We start from the raw sequence: 24,209 nt of genomic DNA, 5'->3' as shown, positions 1-24,209 counted from the left end.
TGTTTACGGTTGGATGTTCTTGTCAATACAAAAGTAAGACGTGCATGGGCGTGTCAACACTCATTTGTGAGAAGCATGGTTATAAACACTTTACCAGGAATTTCTTCGAAACAAGCCATTTGAAGAGATCACAAGACGCAGCAGGAGGGTTGCTGAAACGTCAATTAGACATTGCAGTCATGAAAACCAAAGCAATACAAAATACACGAGGCGTTGACGCATACGCAAGTAAAAATCTATGCACACCAAAATCCAGGAATATATCTGAGGAGAATCTTTGCTTACATAGGTAATATCGAGAGGTCAAAAACTTAAAACTTCAACCCAATTCCACAAAATCGGCGGGTACACAAAATGAAAACTTGCTTGCCAGAGGTTCTTCACGTACGGCTAAAGTCCTGCTACACTTAAGCTGATACTTTTGTGAGTGAAATTGTGAAACTGTGCAAAAACATAAGACTTGACATGCGAAAGGTGATTTCAATTGCAAGTGATGGTGCAGCAATTATGACAGGGAAGATGAATGGCGTTGGTGTCAAGCTAAGGCAATGGTGGAATCCCCGGTCGGTTCAAATTAATTGTGTTACTTAAAGTCTCGCCCTGTGTTCTGGACAGGAGATATGGATTCATTCGCTGAGTATAGCATGACAGTTAAGAATGTGTACAGGTTCTTCCATAATTCTGCTGTATGCTACAACCAGCTGCGAGAGATCGGACAGCTTCCACTTCATACCTTGAAACACTTATATAAAAAATATAAAGCATCAACGACAGGTTTGAAGAGGAGTCAATGGACAAACTGCAGCTGGCAAACAGAGTCCAGTATTCTTAACATCTGCATACTGTGCCAGCTGAGATATATGGTAAGAATGCAGTCGAGGACATTTGCAAGTGGCTGGGTGCATGTGATGGTGAGGCTGACGGGCAACAGGATGGTAAAAGATTCCCTCATATTCAAGATGGTCCTTAAATACATGAAAGGGCGTTCGTTGACAGTGTTATGCCAAGAAATAATTCCTTCATTTCAGAACATGTTTCCTGACTATGTTGTCTTGGCCAAATATATCTTGACTTCAGACTAGTGCACCTGTAACAAGTGCGGCGTGTTAACGTGGCTTCTCCACCCAAAACTGCTTTAAAACCAAGGCAAGGTCAAGGCTTGACCACAGCAAACTAACCAAGCTGATCAGAATCGAGGAAGAGGGACCATCAGTATGGCTGGAAAAAGAGAAGAAACTAAAGAAGAAAATAACATATTATGATGAATAGAGAGAAGTGAGACTGGTCAATTTGTAGGTCTGACATTTAGTTATTTATAAATGATTTTATCCCATTTTTAACGTGACATTGACGGTAAACACCTTATGAAATATACTAGCCTGTGTTGGGAATTTAGCGCGCCGTCGTGTGACGCCGCCGTTGGCGCGCCGTTGTGTGACGCCGCCGAATAACGTCATATACATGCATGTCATCTTGTTATTGTTGTTTCAGTTGATATATTGTTATGATTGAGAAAGGACGACATTAAAACGTGAAACACAACGCTATACTTATTTATTCAATTCAAGTAGACATTTTGGTGCCGTGACGAAAAAACTAAGTATGCCGTCAACAAATACAGATAAGTTAAAGGGGCAGAGACTAGGAAATCAGAAAGTTATTGAGCGATTAATCGAAAGATTGGAAGAAAATGACAAATTGCAGTTTGAACCAACCATCGTTGCAATAGAGAACCAGTTGGAGATAATACAAGGATTAAATGAGAAAATAATCGCACTATCAGACGCGGAATCGACCCCAGACGAGCTGTTGGACTCGCAGATGTACGTTTTTGACATGGAAGCGAAGCATCGGAGAAACCGTCAAAATCTGCGTGATCACCCGTCTTCAAGTAGAACAGCCGTCCATGATAGTAGTCTGTCGATGTCCGTTCTGCAGCCCACCGAGTCATCCAATACACGTTATCGAAGCGTAGAGGAAGAACCACACGCGTCTCTGCAGTTACCTATCCTACCGACACCATCCGAAAACGTTAATCAGTCGTCGCTTCCGGCCTTTCATCAACCCCGTTAAGTCTCTACCACCATCGCTGACACCAACATAATGCAACCAGCCCAGTAGAACGTTTAGCACCCAACATCCGGTGACACAAACACGCATAACAAACCATTGCCCAGTGAAAGTTCAAATCGATCTGGAGCCGCACATAGCAGGTCTAGGGGAAGGAATAAGGAGCAGGACGCTCGTTCGACGCCTCAAAATATGTCAGAGGCTATGGGCGGGTCCGGTCAGCCTGAAAAGTCTACCAGAGAAAGTCAAAGCAATATTGAAACGGTCGAGTCATGCAAAACTTTACGACGAGATGCAAAGAGCGAACATGTCGCCATACTTAAGGCGTCGAGCAGATCAGCGGGATTAAGCGGTGTTCCTCGGACACCAAGTAAGTTTTCGGCCGACTATCCCAAGGATTCCGGGCTGAGTTAAAGCCGCACTAGGAATGTCTCCTATACGACGTCAGGTGGCACTCCCCAGGAGCACGGGGTTAGTTTGGACAACATTCCCAAGCCGTCGGTGAGTTCAAATCGCACCCCCGATGGACCCATCGTGAGTTCGAATAAAACTCCCTAGAATCCTGGGATACTCTCCCAGCAAGAGATCAAGAAACTGTCCGATTACTGGAGCCGACAGAGCCCACTAGCGGAGATTTCGCCGCGACTGCGGAGCAACCGGAAGTCACTTTTTAACATCAAGGAGTGCTTGGGAAAATCATCGCAATCAACACCAGTTCGAAAAAGAAGCAGAAGTCACGACTGCCCGGAGCAGACAGGCAATTTGACATCGGAGAATCTTCCGGAATCTCCATTTCCGTCCACGAGTCCGGCTTTAAAATCATCATCCAGTCGGAAATGGCCGGAAACCAACCATTCAGAAGATAAGACGACATCGGAAGCGCTCAATGCAAGCGTCGTTCCAAAGAGTGCATGCACGGACGTCATTCAAACACCGAGCAAAACACGTAGACGCCAAAACGGCAAAAGCTCAATAAATGACAATATTATTTCATGTAAAAAAGGAAACACTTATATGCAATGCGAAACGTAAGCGCATCTACTCCACGGAAGAAGACTGACTGGACTTCCATACAGTGACGCTAAACACGTTGGTGACAGTTCATTCCCCAACGTTACACGTCGTGATATCACACAACGCGCACATGCATGCGTGCGTCTTATCGAACAGTACCGTCACCGATAGACTCACGAATATCTGACGTCACTGAGGGAATTCCAAACGAAAGGCGGCAACAATCATCAGACGATACGTTTGGGCGACGTTGTTATCGTGCAGGACGACTTCAAAAGCGACTTCAGTGGACCCTGGCGGTGGTAGACGAGCTTCTCACCGGAAATGATGGGTTGACGAGGGCCGCGCGCCTCGGTATATCAAGTCGAATCACCACCAGACCTACCGTCAAACTATACCCGCTAGAAGTACACTGTGACGACAACTGACTTTAATTGTGTGCAATCAAGTGTTGAACTATTTTCTGATGTTATGGACATTTGAAGTTTTAAAAAAATCAGTAGATTTAATTATTTTATTTAAATAAGCATATTTTGTAAGTGTATATTAACATTTCGCGGCCCGAAAATGTTGGGAATTTAGCGTGCCGTCGTGTGACGCCGCCGTTGGCGCGCCGTTGTGTGACGCCGCCGAATAACGTCATATACATGCACGTAATCTTGTTATTGTTGTTTCAGTTGATATATTGTTATGATTGAGAAAGGACGACATTAAAAAAGTAAAACAAAACGCTATACTTATTTTTTCAATTCAAGTAGACAGCCTGTATTCAACACTGTGGGATATACCTGTCGCGTGCACGGACTATTTTTTACTTTACCGCTGAATGATTTTTCATAAGAAATAAAGTCGAGAAAACTTTAGCTTCAAAATTATACGACCTTCAACCTTTAAATCTAGTCATATGACATCATTTTTCGCCATCCGTACAATGATGAATCAGCTGAAAATGACACTTATTGCATCATTTTCCACCAAAAAAATTTCACGATTTATTATAAACGCAACTTATTTTACATGTACATGTACTGTATATCGACATATTTGAATTGTCAATTTATCACATTTTCCTTATTTCGTGTAATGTGCATTGTTTATAACCCATATACTTTTGTGATTTAAGAATGTACAGCAAGCCATACAAATATCGCACAATTCATAAATAATTTGCAATATTTGCTTTCCGATTTAATTCACGTTAGGCATAGAGCTGTGTAAAGTATAAGAAGGTAAAAATAGCACCACACTGGAATTCGGAACGTCCCATTTTGTACACGGGTATTATCCACTCATTTATTTGTTGTGTAATGGAATGTTTTCATTCTTTGTGTATTTATATATTTTCTTGTACAATAAGCGCATTTACCATGGACAAATAAAAAAGTGTGCAAGTTTTAACATAATTATGTTTGTATGCAGAAATCTGCAAATGCAACCGAGTTTACCAACGGCTATTATTTGATAAACTGATGTCTATCCACGCATTCATCAAGAAAGACAGTTGGTGTCAGAGCGAGGAATCACAGACAGAAGTACAAGAAGCTCCATGACAAACTCTTGTGGTACCGATACAAGAACGAGGATGACTACACAACATCTAAGCTGCTCCGGGAGTCAAGCCACCTGGTTGGAACAAGACCTATTCCGGCCAACATTGAGGACTACGGCAAGTATGACGAGTGAAGAACTTAAGTGTGACATGAAGTGAAAACTGTAAAATATGATGTGATAAATGTGCTGTGTTAAATTTGTAGCATGTATATTTAAGTATTTGTACTGTTTGTGAATGAATAAACAAAATTTTCGTTGCTTCTCATTTGCTATTTCTATGTATTATGATGTATGTTTGTATTTGAACTGTTTGTTAAAGAATAAATGTAATAAATTCCCTTATTTTATGAACTGTTAAATATTATGATATGACTACTTATACGAACAAAGTTTCAATTCTAATTCAGATTTTTTATATATCCTACATTATTAGATTCCAATTTTTGGTTCTTTACAAAAACAAAATAGATATAAAATATAATTCAGCAATATTTTATTTAGTAAGAACTGACATACTAAGTTACTTAGTTTTATATCTGATACAGTTGGGTTTTTTTATTTACGCGAACACATTAATTTAATCAAATGTTATCGGATTGTTACCAAATTACTAAAACTTTTCTGGTAGAAAAAAAGGCCCAGTACAATGAATTGCAATGTTATACTGGGAACAATATTTGATTAACTCAAATTTGACTCGATCAACACTTTAGTCAAATTAATCAAAGTTGTTTGCACAGGTAAATATTGCCCATTTATACTGCTATGAATGAATGGACATAACACCTATATAATATATAGGTGGTACGTAAAGTATCAAAGAGGTACATCATTATAAAAGGCCTGGTACATAAAAAGACTGGTACATAAGATATCACATTGTTCTCATCGTACCACACTTTCTCCTCATTACTCTCTATACAATAACTTAGTGGAATCACTCTCAGCGTCTCTAATCTTTCTCTTGGACATATTTAATGCGTAAATAACGTCTGTAATCTTTAATTATTATCAATTTGTGTAAATGCTGTAAGACTGTTCTTTGTTTATTTCAAAATGGCCGACTTCTGGTTTACGCATGGGAAATAACAAATGCATGGAAGACCTCAATGCCTTAACGTTCCTTCATTCTGAGATCTGCGCAACATACTGTCATTTCTTAATTATCGACTATTACGCTGAGATTATTAATAAGCACCTGTGGCAATTATTATGTTGCCCAAACTGCTTAATAACATTGGCCCGGTTTCATAAACGTTTTACGTAAGTATTCTGCGATAAATACTTACGAACGTTCTTACACCAATACTTACGAACCTTTCATAAACATGTTTCCGGACTTAAGAATTCTTACGAATCTAACGGAAGTTGAAAAACACTCTGAAGTTTGTTGGCGCGCTATGTCAGACGATTTTTAGATAAGATGGCCGCCCGAGCAACAATCTGGTGCGATGAAGAAATAGAGATTTTAGTGGATCAATGCTCCGGAAAATCGCTTGGGGAGATGAATGGGGTTTTCTGTGAGAGACTAACCGGGAGGTTTGTTGTTGACATATCAAAAAAAAAATTTAAAGATCTTAGAAATATCGTATCATCATGATCATATTTGTATTTGAGTCATTTTGACTTCATTATAAGTATATAGTTAATTGGGTTTCTTATATTTAATACTAGAAATTGAAGATCAGTATTTTATAAAATTCATTTAATGAATTATTTTTTGTATAGTTTCTGAGTCGCAAATGTTTATTTATATTCAGAGTCAACAGCGTGTTTCTATCAATAGCTAACCTCCTCCTCCAAACCTGCCGCCTTGAGTTTGGTTTTTTCACTGTGATGTACCTGTATAGTTAACCTTAACAACTTAATATTTTTGTATTGTATTGTTCGATTTTATGTCAAAATTATGGTTTGTCAAAAACTCACTTAATGAAGCCACTTATGTTTACCTCTTATTTCCGTAGTGTTACCGTTTAACGTTGTTGATACAACATGACAAGTTGCATTTTCGTCACAACTTTGAACTGAGTTGTAACATTCATTATAACTTGATCTGCGGTTTTTTGCCACCCAGATATGTCACATCTACATATATGTTTTTTCATATTTGACATATTATGGTTTATGTTTACATCACATATAAGAAAATGATGTTTTATACTAGACATACTTAGGTTGTCTCAGTTTTGGCATAAATAATTGCCCATATTCAGCATAATCCGTCTTGTGTGTCATACTAGTCCAACCACACCTGTCCCTCCTATACTACTTGTGGTTGTTCTGCATTTCCTGATCTGAACAGACCATAAAATTATCAATGATTTGAATCCGTATAACAATCTTTAAATTTAATAAAAGCAATATGTATGAACGTTGATCTTTTAATTAATGATTAGTCAGCAACAAAAACTAAAGCCATGGCAATCAAGTCTGCGGTAGCGCAGACTGGCGGAGGGCCGCCACCAAAGCCCTTGTCGGCCTTATGAAACGGGGCCATTGTGCATCAAACGGTTTAACACGTTTTATAGAACACAACTGTTGTGGTCAAACTATTTATTGTGTTTGTTTTCTCATTACTCGTTCATATGGTCAAGAAATAAAGGTAAAATAATGACTGTTTATAAAGTATGTATAGCACCTACAATTTTGAATAATGATCAAACCTTAATGATCAGGCATAATAATTGATATAAAATCTGTGTAAACTCTTAAAAATTATGTCCATTCCATATGTACGAGAATATTGCATTCCAAATAGAGTCATGACCGAAAGATGGTGCGGTGGTCGAGTGGTAACACTCTGGTCTATCATTTCAGAGGTCCCCGGTTCAATTCCCAGCCAGGGCACTGGAAATTTCAGAAATGCTTCAAGTGTTTCCCACCCAACAAGGGGTGTTTGTTAAACACGCATGCCCCCAAAATGTGCTGTCAGTTGTAGTGGCAGCCATTGTGTGAATATGTTAGAGACCATTTTACTGCTTAAGGTCACTGTGACCTTGACCTTTGACACAGTGACCTGAAAATCATTAGGGGTCATCCGCCAGTCATGATCAATGTACCTATGAAGTTTCATGATCCTACGCCTAAGCATTCTAGATTTATCATATGGAAACCATTTTACTGTTTTGAGTCACTGTGACCTTGACCTTTAACCTAGTGACTTGACTTGAAAATCAATAGGAGTCATCTGCCAGTCATGATCAATGTACCTATGAAATTTCATTATCCTAGGCCTAAGCGTTCTTGAGTTAACATCCGGAAACCATTTAGTGGACGGACCGACCGACCGACGAACGGACCGACCGACCGACATCAGTGCAAAACAATATACCCCCTCTTCTTCTTAAGGGGGCATAACTAGAGATGTACTAGTTTGAAACCCAGGCAATTCTCGAGTGTTTCGATGCTTTACACTGAGCACGTTAATGAACCAAGGAATCTATTCGCAAAGAGCTAGGGTATCGCACCCGGATTCCGTGTATCCCAATACTGTCTCTTCGGCTTGCTGTCTCTACAGCAAAACCTAAGGACCCCATTGGAAATAAGTGCTTGAATTTTCATGGGTTATCCTTGACTGCAATACATACATACAAAGAGAAATTGCACAAAAGTAGTGCGGTGTTTAGACTCCGCCCAGGGTATGACTGAATAGTAGAATGGTCCCCTTTCCGCAGAAAGGGCTTTCTATATTTGGAAAGGGCATACATTTATTTATTTTCAATATTTTGCAAACATTTATTGGTATTTTTATAAACAGCACCTTACATTGCGTTTATATTTTAAATTTCATTCAAATCCATCTAGAAATTATTTAACTTTACAATATATTTTAATGCCGTACAATACAAGTAACGGAAAGGAGCAAGCACCACGAAAAGGGCTATAGGCCAAAAAGGGCCTCGGCCTTTGGAAAGAGGCTAAAATGATTTATTTTTAAATTTATAAAGACATTTAAATTATTGGTATTATCATAAACGAAACCTTACTTTATGTTTACAATATTAATTTCATTCAAATCCATCAAGAAATTATTTTATTTTACAAAAGTTTTGAATGCCGTACTATACGAATGGAAGCACAGTAGTGATGGACAGCACCTATAACACTTATACAACATAAGTGGTTTTTTATGGCTGTATTGACGGGGACAGGGTACCTCACAGTAGGGACTTTCCTACTGGAGAAGGAAACAGCTCATGAAATAAAAAGTGCACTGGAAGTCATCAAGAGCTGGTGTCCAAACTGGATACCAAGATCCTTTGTTTGTGATTTGGATCAGAGAGAAATCTCGGCAGTAGAGGAATGTTTCCAAGGTAATTCAACTTGTGCTGAATTTAAAAGCATAATTATCTTGATGTCAAATCCTTATAACTTGTTTTGAATATTTTTCTGCAAAAGTTATTTACAATTGTAGTGATCTTTAAATAACGCAATAATATTATACCCCATCTAACAAAGTTTGGTATGGGATATAACATTAGTTTCAGTGGCATCTATCTGCCAGTCAGTTGGTCTGTTGGTAGATCAAACCTCATCAGATAGATAACTTAAGTTCTCTTTGACAATAAGTTCTCAAAGAAGTTTTTGGTGTTGTTCGATTGAAATCTCATGTCCATCCTTCATATTAAAAAAAAAGTTGTTTACCACAAGAGGAAAACCTCTATTGACTGTGGCATTGATTAATTAAAGTTCAATATCACACGATCGTGTGAATATATTTTCTTTCTCAGCTTTAGTGGAGTGCTTTCTGAATGTTTGTTTGAAGACAATTGTATATTGTATATGCATGCAAGTTCCACAGAGAGCAGGCGTGGGATCGTTGGTTGCGCAATCATGATAACAATGCACTGCAGTAAAAGGAAACTTTTATGAAAAGGTTTAATTTTAAAACAAAACAGAACTTTTTGAAGACCATGATCATCGACGTCAGCATTGGTTAACTTTTTCGTTCAGGTCCATTTCTCAGAAACCATGAAAGATATTTGGTTCAAATTTGGTATTCATGTTTAATATAAAGGAGAACATATTTCACAAGGGCAGTTAACTTTAAATATTTTTGTTCATAGTTATTGCCATTTTTAATTTCATTATTGATTGATTTTTTGTTAAGATTCATTTCTCAGAGATCATCAATGATCTTATGAGGAACACGTTTCAAAAGTGCAGACAACCTGAAAATTAATGTGTAATAGTAATGGCCTTTTTTTACTTTTTGGTCAGTAATTTTTTTTTGTTCAGGTTCATTTCTCAGCAATCGTCAAAAATATTTGGATCAAAAGTGGTAGACTTGTTTACTATCACCAGAGGAACACATTTAAGAAGGGAAGGTAAACTTAAATTTAACCTTTGTTCAACTTAGTATTTTCATTGGTGATTTACCTCTTTGTTAAATCTATTTCTAAACAAAAAATAAAACTGTCAAATATATTTGGTTAAAAATTGTATGAATGTTAACTGTCACAAATGAAACCCATTGCACAAGGGCATATAACTCGTAATTTAATTTTGTCAAATGTATGCCCCATTTTCAACACACTATATGGAGTGTCACAGGGAAAATATATTTCACTTGGGCAGGTAACCTAATTAATAATGGCTTCCACTAAAAACAATCTTAGTTTTCTGTCTTCTGAGAGCGAAACTTAAATAACAAAAAATATGCTGCTACATTAATAAGTATTTTGCAATCAGATCAAGCGATACATATGTTTGTATCTGAGTATTACCCACTTTTCAATCACTATTAAAGCTTTGTTTTGCCTCTTGGTTGCCTATTGATTTGTTTCGAATAGGCAGTCTATAATGACTAATGAGGTATATAACACACACAAATGTCATATTTGATTCATTTTTTAAATTAAATATTAATTGTTCATCCCATATTAATCAGTTTACTTCTGATTAGGTTTGATATTTTGCTAAAAATGTAGCAGTTGATAATTGTAAATTGTTTTATATAGTTCAATTGATTGTCTATTGTTTTGTTTCCAATAGGCAGTATCTGGTGAGGCTGACAATTAGATCAACTTTATACATTCTTCCCTTTTAATAAGTATTTTGTAAATGTATTTCTTAATATTTGTCAGTAGTAATACTGTCTATGAATGTACTTGGGAATAATGAATGTTCGTTCCTATCAAAAATGTAAGTGATGCTCTCATTTGCTTCGGAACAAGTTACTGTATCATTTGTTCAATTACTACATTTTATAATGTGTGATTCTATTGTTTTGATCCAAATAGGCAGTCTGATATATTAGGTATACATAAGGAAACATCTTACATTTAACATTCGTAAGTCTCTGTAATTAATGACAGTGAAATGAAACAATGGCTTTGTATATAGTTGTGTATATAACATGACTATCTATCAATGTTGTATTTGTGAATACAACCTCTGGTTCTCTGACAAAAAATCTGTATGCCCCCGCCACAAAACTTAAGCCTTTAATCTGTCGGTATGTGTGCATTCGTGCGTTCATGTGTATGGGTGTGCGAAAAATTGCAATGGTTTCCTGATTATGGGTTTGTGCGTTGTGTGAATGTATGGGCGAAAACAATGCAATGGTTTCGTGTCCGCTCAATCACTTAGCTATATATGGTCAGATTTAAATATTACTTGGCATGAGTATTAACCACAAGAACATGTGAAACACTCAACAGCCTAGTGTCAAGGTCAAACGGTGCTATTGAACTTTGACAATAATCATTGTAAATAAATAATTATGAAAGTGTTTGGTGTCCGATCAATAATTTTGCAGTGCATGGTCCATTTTAAATGATAGTAGGCATAAGAAGCAACCACAATACATATAGTTTGATGTGTCACATGAAAGACTCAAGATGCTAATGTCAAGGTCAAGCTTTTGAACTTTGACAAAAATCAATGTTAAACTGTAATCATCAAAGTGTTTTGTACCCACTAAATAACTTTGCTAGACATGTACATGTTTGGATTTTGATGATTCTTTGCATAACTAATAACCACAAGAGTATGATGTGATGCGCAAGGTCAAAAAGATATTGCACACGTGCTTCGAATGTTAAGAAATGCATCCTATCACTCAGTCGCACATCTTAGAAATAGTTTACACTTCCTGGCCATGTAATTCCAAATAAGTATTGCACATTACATGCTGTCAAAAAATAAATCCAAATAGATATTGTGTAGTACACGTCATTGAAAAAAATACTCCAAATAGATATTTCACATATTTGGTTAATGCTCCGTATTGTTTCATTGCACTTATTGAAATGCCTTAGACTTGACAACGGATGATACTCGCTTGGAAAAAGACAACGTTGTACGTCTGAGTAAAATTTATACACAAACAAACCTATTAAGTCCTACGGATTCGCTGTAGTTTCTTTGAATTTGAAGATGAAATTCCGCAATACGGATCGGCAACGAAAAACTACGTTTTTTCGCAAAAAGATCAATTTCAGATTTTTGTTCGGATAATTTTTCTCTTTGTGCTTTGTGTCTCTCTCTTTCCTTCAAATCATTACGTTTAGGTACTTAGATGATCAGCATTGTCAATAGGCGCTTATTACATCTGATAGCGATCAATACCAGATGAATGTCGTCCTCCAACTCCAAGCAAAAAATTGAATTTGGAAGACGATGAAGTTATTGATAACTGTAAAAAGAAAAAGAATAATCAAAAGTTTTAGACAACCTACACAGAAACGTATTCATCCCTCACTCGTTCTGATAAAGGAGAATGCTTTGTGCTTTGCAATATCTGTTGCTGCGATTTTTCATGTGCCCATGGAGGACTAAACATTTGCAAGAGACACGTCCAAAGTAAAAATCATCAGGACTTTTTGAACAAAAAACAAGTCAATAGAGAGTTTTGTAACGCATCCAACCAATTCTATAGATTTAGTAACAAAAGCAGAGGTATTTATGTGTGGACTAATGGCCGACTTGAACTTGCCAATTATCACAGTGAAAAAGTTGTGCCCGACACTTAAACAGATGTTTCTAGATTCAAAGATCGCAAAAGGTATATGCCCTGTAGATGAACTAAAATATATATTATTCAGTTTTTTATTGTTCTGAAACACTTGATAGGCTATAATAGCAAAGAGTTTTCATTGCAGATCCATTTAGTATATGTTTCTGTATTGTCCTGAAACATTACACTGTGTTGTACTTGTATGTAGTAAAAGAGTGCTTATTGCAGAACAATTAAATATCCAGTCTAGTATTCTGATTCAGCTACTTTATCTCCAAATCGACATGTCGTATGTGTTGCTTCTGCTGCCAAGTGCATTTTATAACTCCTTCAGACTCCTTAAGCTTTGCAAGACAACGTTGCAAAATGTAGTAGAATTTATACACATAATAAGCCCGTTTACGTCCATGTCATGTAATTCCAAATAGATTTTGCACATTCCGTATTATCGCAAAATGCACGTTTAAAAAGATATCGCATGTGCTATTAGTGCTATTAATGTTGTTTCTGATCATAAATAAATTATTTTACTCAATCACACGCCTAATTACCTACACACGCTGCCCATGTAATTCCAAATAGACTTTGCACATTCCATGCAATCGAAAAATATAATACCAAATGGATATTACACGTGCGTTGTTTTTTTACCCCGAGGTGTGTTGTATGAGTTACAAGCACCCCTTAAATTTTACAAAGTTTAAAAATCGCTAAAAGAACAACATTGTAGCAAATCTAAGCAAACTTTGTACATATATATAGCCTATACCCCAGATCATGTAATTCCAAATAGATATTGCACATCTTTGGTTAATGCTCCGTAGTGTTTCATTGCACTCATTCACACGCCTTAGACTTGACAACGGATGATACTCGCTTGGAAAAAGACAACGTTGAATGTCTGAGTATAATATATGCACATTTATTTTATATTTTTACAGCGTGTAAAGTGTATTACAAGTATATTAAAAGTACATACGATGTCAAAGTAAGAGTTGAGAATGAGGCCAACATTTTTTTATGTTCTGTTTTACAGGACCGCCCACTCTAATTTTTGCCAAAATGAAAAATAAAATTCAATAACCTTAATTTTATTTTTATTTTTCCTGCCGACGGTGCAATTTCATAACGTTGAAAAATAAAATTTGTCAACGATTTTTACCTATTCCCTGAAATGCCCGGATAAAACATGGAATTTACCTGACGCTTGCTTAGTATCGGCTTTTTCATTGGTGGTTTTTATTGAAAACAATTGCCATTAGCCAAGAACGAATGCCGATCGAGCTTGTCGAGTCGTCGCGGAACGACAACTGACTTACGTATTGTTCGCTAATGTAGTCGAATACGATTTTACGTTGCTATCCACGCTTCTCTCTATATATTGCGGAGGATACCGACGATAGTCAATGTATCCCAATTGAGAAGGCCTGATTGTACACACGTCCAAGATGGCGGCAAGCAAACGAGAAATTTGCGATTAACGGCGGAAATGATGAATAACCTTCAAATAAACAACGAATATCATATTGTTATTAGGTAATAATTTAATGCCTGTGTCATTTAACGCAAAATTCTATGTTTGAGATATAAAAAAAAACACATATTTATAAGAAATATGCATCAGGGAAACCAGTGTTGGAAAATTGGAGCTCAGTCTACTCACAAAGTTAAAGCATTTAAGATGAATATCGTTCAAAAATGGAAAGATACAAACATGATTTGATTTATATGTTAGTGGATCTGTGTATAATCAGATTCATATGCATATTCTGCTTTATTATGTTTGTCACTCTGTACAGTTTACTGAAATAGCATTGAACTGAGAATATCAAGTGAAAGATATTGAAAGGTAAACAAATTAAACATATTATTTTAACTCCATTTGTGACGTCAGCAGAAATCGATACAAACGCGGTTGACGTTATTTTGAGCTACGCGTGATTGAAGCGTGGCATTATTAAAATGGAAATAAAATTTTAATTATATTCTGAAAAACCTATTGAAACTTGAGATATATACATATTTTCGAAGAATTAAATTCCCCCGAGCTGTGATCGACAACGTTCACTCATATTTTTTTAATTGGTTGAAAATAACCGTTGCTTTGTTGAGCGACCTCTACTAAAAATGGCGTGTCGTAATTTCGCATTGACATTGTTCACCATTTGTTTGCGAGTTTATTTGGAATAAATTGTCAATCAATCCTGAAAATTATTTCTTCAATTGAAAGATCGTAGTTAAAATCAGGTAAGATTTTTTAATAAACTTGACAATCATTAATTTTGGTAAACAAGTGTCCTGTTTAGAGAACATTGCAAATTAAACTGTTAACCCGGAAGTAAAATACTTCGCTACGAAAACTTTGTTGTTGGTTACACACATGCAATCGCGCACTTATTTAAATTGTTAATATGTCACAAGAAAATTCAGCAAACACGATCCCATATGAAATCTCCCGGGGCCAGGATGATATTTTTATTGAAGATTTGAATTTGGTTGACATACTTTATTTTCAAAACAGATCACCAAGAATATAAGTGATAATATTACAAGCGATGTTTTAGAACTAAATGAAAATGTGTTTTCTTTAGATTCTGATGAAGACATCAACTATGAGGCAGACTGTTCAGAAACAATACATATTTCTGTATCAAATCAAAATTATAGTCAGTTTGCTCTTATTTTCAGTTCTTGTTCTTTTGCGGGAAAACAGGTGTTTAACTTGGCGAATGAGGGTGAATCAGGCGAAAACACTGTTGTTAGCTATGTGCACCACTACCTTCACCACTATGGCCTAGGGGAGGAAGAGGCAGTTTTCCACTTTAACGACTGTGCTGGACAAAATAACAACAACTGTGTACTTTTGTATGAATTGTGGAGAGTTATTGTTGGTAAGAACTTTTACTTATGCATACAATGTTATTGCATGAAAACTTGGTACCCTTTTTGCATCTTAAAGGATACAATTTTGGACAAAAAATTCAAATCAATCCCTATTTGCATATACTAATGTTAAAATAGATTTCATATTAATGGAATCTTTGATATTAAAAATGTTTGGGAGTGCTGTTTGCTTGGTAAACAAGTAAAAAGGGGTTAATAAAGACATTATATTTGTGTTTAAGTTTTATTAGATTTTTTTACATATTGTGAAAATGATATGTTAATATTCGTTACATTTTCAATTAGGGCAGCACACTCAAGAGAGATACTCGATGATGGTGATAATGTTAGTATACATATTGCAATGAGCAATGGCAAAATTATTACTTCCGGTATTCATAAAAAATGTTTTTAATACAAAGACTTTTACCCATCTTTGTTAAGTGCCCTTTGGCCCCTCATTTTGTGTCAAAAGTGACTTGGGAACTGTTCTGAATTGTGAAAAAAATAGTTTCAAAGTTCAAAATTTTGAACAAAGGAAACGCGAACTTTTAAAATTGTAACAATTTGAGTTGGGAAATTCTTTAAATTGTGAACATATGAGTCACAAGCTTATCAATTTTGTGAAAAACGGCCATTATCTAAGAAGAAAATAAGGCTCTGCAATATTTAACCTATGTTCATACCTCACACTTTTCCAGACTTTGCGATGCAGAGACCATCGAGGCAGTTGCTGAGACTTTATCCACCTCCTCAAGGGCTGGACAAAATGTGCCGCACATGGTTGGAGATTTGGAGAAGCCTGTGCACTTCTGCAATTTGGAAAACTTTTCTTGCCCAGTTGTTCAAACCCTTGAAGAACATTTCAAAGTACCAACATTTTCTCATTGATGCTGGTAAACCAGGCTGGGTATTTTGTAAAACACGTGACAAATCTACAGTTGAAACTCACTGTTTGTTAAAGAGTGCTGGCCTCTTACCATCAATGTCTAGCCAGTCTTGCCCAGCTCGAATTAAAGAACCTGGACTCAGTATCGCCCGACAATGGTACCTTTATTAGGAAATAGGGCTGTTTTTTAAATCAGACCTCAGTAGACAAGCTACCTGTCCCGATCCGAAGTAAAAAAACAACAAAAACTGTCTGTGTAACTCAGAAGTTGCAAAAAACATGTGCCCTGTCCTATCTTTATGTTTGTTTACGTTTGAAAATTGTATGATCCTGTTTGTCAAATAGCTTTAGATTATTTGTATTGCTTACCAAGTTATATGTTATTGTTTACCATATAAACAGTTCATTGGTGAACTTTTCATAAAATTTAAATCTTTAATTGGCCTGTGGCATGGTATTTTCTAAATTGAAACTTATGTTGTGATGCTTAACTGCATATTAAAATATAATTTTTAAACAATGAACATCATTCAAAGTAAAAAAAACACTTTAATTATAGATGAGATGTATGCCACAGCAAACCAGCATTTTTAAAAATCGCGTTGCAGGCTTGGGATTGTCGAGGTGCTACATGTAGGAAATCTAGTGTTAGAAGTACAACAACATCACCACTACTACACTTTACTACACTACACACCTTGCGTGTTAAGTCTCTATTAAAGTAATATACATGCAAAAGGTGCTTTTACCTATATATATATATATATATAAACGTATGTCTACTATTATTATACAGTAAAACTGATGGATGCTCCCCAATGATGCTCTGTCGATATATGGGTTAATTATGTGGAAAAAAGTGAGACTTTGAGAAAATCTAATATTAGCCTCAGTGACATTGACTTTGACCCCAGTGACCTCAAACCTCATCAAAAGGTAGAGGTCCATGCAAGGTACCTACATGCCAAATATATCATATATCGGTCAAATATTGAAGGCGCTATAAGAAACTGTAACAAAAGTGTGAAGGAAAATCTATTATTAGCTTTAGTGACCTTGACTCCAAAGACCTCAAACGTCATCAAAAGGTAGAGATCCATGCAAGGTACCTACATCCAAAATACGAAAGAGATCGGTAAAGTATTGAAGGTGCTATGAAAAACTGTAACAAAAATGTGACGGAAATATCTATTATTAGCCTTGGTGACCTTGACCCCAGTGACCTCAAAAGTCATCAAAAGGTAGAGGTCCATGCAAGGTACCTACATGCAAAATATGAAAGAGATCGGTAAAGTATTGAAGGCGCTATGAGAAACTGTAACAAAAGTGTAAAAGAAAATCTATTATTAGCTTTGGTGGCCTTGACCTTGACCCCAGTGACCTTAGGTAGATAGAGTAATGGTTCTTAGTCATTGCACTTCCCCTACTTGCCATCTGTTTACATTTCAAGTTTCAAGTAAATCCCTATAGTAGATTTAGAGCTATGCTCCGGACAAAAATTTACTTTGATATTAAATAAAGGGAGATAATTCAAAAAGTAAGGTAGATAGAGTTATGGTTCTTAGTCACTGCACTTCTCCTACTTGCCATCTGTTCATATTTCAAATGTCAAGTACATCCCTTTAGTAGATTTAGAGTTATGCTCTGGACAAAAATTTACTTTGAATTTATATAAAAGGGGAGATAATTCAAAAACTAAGGTACCGGTAGATAGAGCTTTGGTTCTTAGTCACTGCACTTCTCCTAGTTGCCATCTGTTTATATTTCAAGTTTCAAGTAAATCCCTTCAGTAGATTAAAAGTTATTCTCCGGACAAAAATTTACTTTGAAATTATATAAAAGGGGAGATAATTCAAAAACTTAGGTAGATAGAGTTATGGTTCTTGGTCACTGCACTTCTCCTAGTTGCCATCCGTCTATATTTTAAGTTTCAAGTGAATCCCTTCAGTAGTTTTAGAGTTATGCTCCGGACAAGAATTTAGTTCGTACGGAAGTACAGAAGTGCGGAAGGACAAACTGGCAACTATATGCTCCCCATATATATATGGGGAGCATAAAAAAGCTTCCTCAACGGTGTAATGAGATAATATACTTGCATTTACCTTAGTGTTTTATATAAGGTTAAATTGGCCGAGATTTAAAATTTTCAAAAATAAAAAAAAATCGGTTTAGACAGTTTTAGTTTGATTTTTTTGGTCGACTGCTCACTTTTCATGCTTTTATTTTTATTTTTATTTATCCCCCAGACTCATTTTTTTCGCGTAGCTTTTTAACGTCACTTTTGACCTTAGGTGACCTTTAGGTTACATTCATAAAAATGTCCGCAGCTACCCACGAATGAATACACTTCATTTAGTCCATTGGCTGATTTGAGAATACCACCAGAACATTGGAAACATGGCCGCGTCTTTCTAATATTGTTTTACTGCATGTTCAGCATGAAACAATTTTATCTCTTATGAAAAGGCATGATTGATAGAACAGTTTTACACTCAACTCTTCACATCAATACAATTTGTGCGTAGATTCTACACCTTCGTCAGTTCGCAGTTAGTGTGTGTGACTGTCAGAGTTTATATACAGGTCATCGCTGCGTCTTCACGACTACCTTATGTGCTGACCGGAGTTCGCGGCCAGTAAAATAATCGTTATATAATAATGACGCTATAGCGTGAACTAGGTGAACTGGAATTTTCTTTAGACCAGAAAGATGTTAAATGAAGATATCCAGCGATATAACTAAGGTATATGTCGCTGGATATCTTCATTTAACATCTTTCTGGTCTAAAGAAAATTCCAGTAATAGATTCTTAATGTGTTTTCAACAATACCATGATAAATATTATTTTTAATTAATTTAACAAGAATTATTCCATCATATTGACTAATGTTTTAAGCATGAGCGCGATGAATCTCGATACTGTTAATACTCGAATCAAATAGCAATGCCCGACAAACCACTAAAACAGGTTTGTTCGAAGAACGCGCGAATAAATATTTTAAATATGTACGGATACTTCTAGTGTGTCCGGTTGACTCATATGTTTTAATTTCACTTCCATTATTCTTTTGATTTTCTGTTTTGTATCTATAGGTTTATGTCCAGCAATATGTAATAATGTAAAATAAGCCGCAAAAACTCCGCGTAACACCCGCTAATAACTGCACAGAAAAAGAGATTCGCTATCATTGATCTCATTCATTGAACTCTTTACCTTTCATAAACTCCAACCACAATCAATGCAGGCCTCCCAGCAGCCACTCACAAAAAAGTAGGAAAAAAGTAGGAGGTTTTCTGACAGAAAAGTAGGAAATAGAAGGAATATTTTTTCCAAAAAAGTAGGAAAAGTAGGAATATTTTCAGTTAAATTGTTCATTAATCATTGCAAATAACTTCACCGAGGAGGCGTTCTAAATGCAAAACCCTACTATTCTTTATGCCATGTGGACTATTCTTGTATACCAATGCTGGCCAGTTTCTGTTGCTGAACTGTGTGGTCATCTTCCATCAGCCTGGAACTTTTTTTTTATTCTTAAATTAACAAACATATCATAACCATGCTAGTATAGCATTTACAAGCATGTTAATGGTAAATTAGTATGTGGTTACAAGCTACATGTAAAGGACTATATTCAGTACAGTGAGTTAGTAAGCCAGATGATTTACAATTATAAGAGCACTATTGCTAATGCAGATCTATACAGTACACATGTTGTATAAAATGGAAATTGTTAAACACAAGAGAATGTTTGTTATTAAAAAATGGTAAAGTTACCGATTCAAAACACAAGAAGCATATGAATACACAACCACATGCATACTTATATATGTATTTGTGAACTCCAGAAGCAAGCAGCTGTATATTAACAAACATCAACAAAGCAAGCACAATAAGCCCATTCAAACTATTATATTGGCCCTTATCCAAGGCAGTATCTTGCTTTGATATGCAGTCATCTATCATCCTCTTTCTCTTTCTTGCTATTTCATCTCTTTTATCTTTGCATGTTTCAATTGACTCTGTCACCTTTTTATGCAGTATGCAGAAAATTCATTTGAGGAATCCTGTACAAGCCAGTCACCAATGCTATTTCCATTATCGTCAAGCTTCACAAGCCAAGACCTGTTGAATTTAGTTTTTCCACCTGGCATAGCTAGTTTATATCATGCGGTTATATCATGTGGAAAGCAACTACATCTATGATCTGCAAATAAAAAGCAACTTTTTCAAAGCCATTGTATGTTAGTAGAATGAAATTCTTTTACTGTTACTATTCAAATGGCTATTTTTATATTCTTTAACAAACATAAAATCAAAATCATACATGTATGCCAGTGAAAATGAGGTTCCTAAGCAAGTAAATAGTGACAGCAAAAGAAATGCAAAGCTGCAGCTATAAAATTGGAATAGTATTTTCCTTAAGCTGGTAATACCTTTGCAAATAGTTTTGGTTACTTTCAAATGATTGTGTATTTCTATAACTGGATATCAAAGAAATCACATCTCTAATATTTGATACATACCTATTTGGAAATGAAAACATTTGAAAATAACCAAAAATACCCTCAGCATGGCATCATATGGTTTATACATGTATAGAATTGTGATGATTCTATGCTCTAGGAGTTCAGCCAAAAAAGATTTTAAATACCTGAGAGATGATGCACATGGGGAGGGACATGTTTGCCACATCTTTTAAAAACATTAACCAGCCAGTTTGACATCTTTTGTTAATTTTCTGCAATGTAACTAGCAAAAAGTTCATATTTTATTTTATTTTTGCAGACTTTATTTTCCAAAAAATAGGAATAGTAGGAGTTTTTTTAGCAAAAAATAGGAAAAAGTAGCAAGCTTTTAATAAAGTAGGAAAAAGTAGGAATGCTGGAAGGCCTGTTAACAACGCTGTATATATTTTTTTTAAAGATATTTCTTGTTTAAATCTCCCGTAAAACAGAAAATAAACAAGAAACCATTGGAGAATGGTGATGCTCCCCAAAGGTGTTTTTTTTGTCACACTATTGCACTATATATTCAGATAAAAGGATACGTCTTGAGGGCACAGTAGTTGGGGGGACAATAATTTTTATATAAAATTTCAAAAGGGCCATCTGTGAAAAATCATCCGACCAGAACCCGCTGATAATATGCACAGCTCCTCTTGGTAGAGCAGCCTCCCATAAAGTTTCATTGAATTCCGGTCATTAGTAGCTGAGAAATAGCCCGGACAAGAATTGCGCTGTATGTACAGTTGATAGAAAATTTCAAAGGGCCATAACTCTGTGACAAATCATCCGACCAGAACCCGCTGATAATATGCACATCTCCATTTGTTAGTGAAGTTTCCCATAAAGTTTCATTGAATTGCGGTCATTAGTTGCTGAGAAATAGCCCGGACAAGAATTGCACTATATGAACAGTTAACGGAAAAATTTCAAAGGGCCATAACTCTGTGAAAAATCATCCAACCAGAACCCGCTGATAACATGCACAACTCCTCTTGGTAGTGAAGCTTCCCATTAAGTTTAATTGAATTCCGGTCATTAGTTGCTGAGAAATAGCCGGGACAAGAATTGCACTATATGTTAAGTTAATGGAAAATTTCAAAGGGCCATTACTCTGTGAAAAATCAACCACCAAAACCCGCTTATAATATGCACATCTTTTTTGGTAGTGAAGCTTCCCATAAAGTTTTATTGAATTCCGGTCATTAATTGCGGAGAAATAGCCCGGACAAGAATTGCACTATATGTACAGTTAATGGAAAATTTCAAAGGGCCATAACTCTGTGAAAAATCATCCGACCAGAATCCGCTGATAATATGCACATCTCCTTATGGTAGTGAAGCTTCCCATAAAGTTTCATTGCATTCCGGTCATAAGTTGCTGAGAAATAGCCCGGACAAAAATTGTGCAAGGACGGACTCACAGAAACACGGACACACGGACAGACTGACGAAGCGGCGACTATATGCTTCCCGAAAAAAAATTTAGGGGAGCATAAAAATGTTGGCCTAAGGAAGATATGAAAGGGTATTTTGTTCAATATATATACTGGATTGAGCATGAAGAAACTAATACTTTGTCATATACTTTGAATCTACACAACAAAGTGCTCTTGTATGATCAATTGCAAAAACACATTATCATTTTTTGACCTTGATCTCCCTCAAAAAAACAAGTACTTCAAAAGTGATAATATATCAGAACTGAGCACTATTCTTGCTGAGGAAATTCAGATAGTACAAAGATTGAGAAATGAATGAGCTTCCAACAGCAATGAGATTGAAACTGAAGACACTGAAATATTATTAAACGGGGCTCCTCCTTGCAACATTTCCTTTTCAAATAAACAATATAAACAGTAAAAGCATATTGATAACTCAGATTAGACATGTAGCATGTGTGTATAACTCAAAATGTTTAGCTCCATGACATACACATGCATGCCAAATATCAAGCTGCTATCCGGAGCGACATAGAAGTTATGAGCATTTTTCGAAACTTAAACGCAAAGTGTGACAGACAGACTGACAGATGGACGGACAGTTCGGTCACTTTATGCACTCATTCGGGGGCATAAAAACAGGCAGTATTATTAGTTGTACATATTATAGAATCATATACCTATAGCTATATAGTCAAAATCTGGTCACTTTCGCTCAGATAGTTGGTACAACATCAATATGAGTCTCGTTATGTGAAAGCCAACAATGTATATTAATTTTATGTATGTTTATGATAATGTGAATCTTGATGAGACAGTGTGAATCCAAACATTCATTGTTGGTTTTTCACGTAGCACTGCTCATATTTCATTCACTTAGCAACTTCTTGTGCAAATGAGCCGTACAAAGCAAAAACTAATACTGAAAAAGTTGTAACTCGTTTTGTTCAACATTCAAAATGCAGTCTTTGCAGGATCCAAATTCTGTTATATATAGATTCTATCATCAAATTATTTACCTGCAACTTATACAAAGTCGCTGTAAGCATTTAAATTGAACAACGTACTTTAATTAGTTAAAAAAATTATTATAGGTTTTCTGGCTTTCCAAGGACGAATTGCTCCAAAAAACGGCTGGGGTCAAGATTGCCATGTCACCGATATCAACGAGAAGGTCTTGGATGAAAAAGTCAAGACAACACGACATAGAATTGAAGGATACAACCTTTTTTAAGAAGGCAAAGTGTCAAAACTAAGTTGTGTGAAATCTAAATCCGGAATATATATTTTTTAAGGGTGTTGCTGTCCCTTTTATAAAGGGTAAGGACTACCATGTCCATTTGTGTTTGAAATACAGTGGTACCTCTATGAAGTGGGCAATATGCACCTGTCCTGCTGGTAATGATGGACAATGTAAACATGTTGTGGCCACTGACTGTGTACTTGATAATTGACATCCATAGACAAGGAGTGAAGAAATTTCCAGATATCCAAACGTGTACCGATAAGTTACACATGTGGCATGTATGAAAACCTATTTCTGATGAACCACTTATGTTCAGTGATTTTAACTTTGTGAAGCATGACCCTTTCAAAGTGGCTAAGAAAGAATTGTGTTCTACCGTCAAATATAACAAGCCTGTACCGCACTTCGCAAAGGTGTATTAAGTACAAAAATAGAAAAACTTGTTAAATTTTATGACACTAGTGGTATGAAATTGCCAGTTATTGAAACATTACAAAGCAACAACTGTGAGCCAGTGTTACCAAAAGCGCAAAGTAATGCAAGTGACTTAAATGACATGCTCTTTGAACGATTAGAAGAAACTACCTACAGCAAAACTTGCCATGATTTCAGTGAAAATGAGAAGACACTCTTTGAAGGACTTATCAACT

At 36.0% G+C, this 24,209-nt stretch overlaps 1 long non-coding RNA gene and 1 pseudogene across 1 annotated transcript; both read left to right on the top strand.

Annotated features, from left to right (window-relative positions):
* Positions 1–14,711: 14,711 nt before the first annotated feature.
* On the top strand, positions 14,712–17,013 carry LOC127880100 (uncharacterized). Its single transcript, XR_008049419.1, has 3 exons — positions 14,712–14,842; positions 15,284–15,486; positions 16,180–17,013. It is a non-coding gene; the product is annotated as an uncharacterized LOC127880100 (long non-coding RNA).
* A 452-nt stretch (positions 17,014–17,465) lies between these two features.
* On the top strand, positions 17,466–23,981 carry LOC127878581 (uncharacterized; annotated as a pseudogene).
* The last annotated feature ends 228 nt before the right edge of the window (positions 23,982–24,209 follow it).

The sequence above is a fragment of the Dreissena polymorpha genome, chromosome 4, assembly GCF_020536995.1.
Source record: "Dreissena polymorpha isolate Duluth1 chromosome 4, UMN_Dpol_1.0, whole genome shotgun sequence".
NCBI classification, from domain to species: Eukaryota; Metazoa; Mollusca; class Bivalvia; order Myida; family Dreissenidae; genus Dreissena; species Dreissena polymorpha.
Note: the sequence above shows the minus strand (reverse complement) of the source record. Positions and strands in the feature narration are given on the sequence as shown.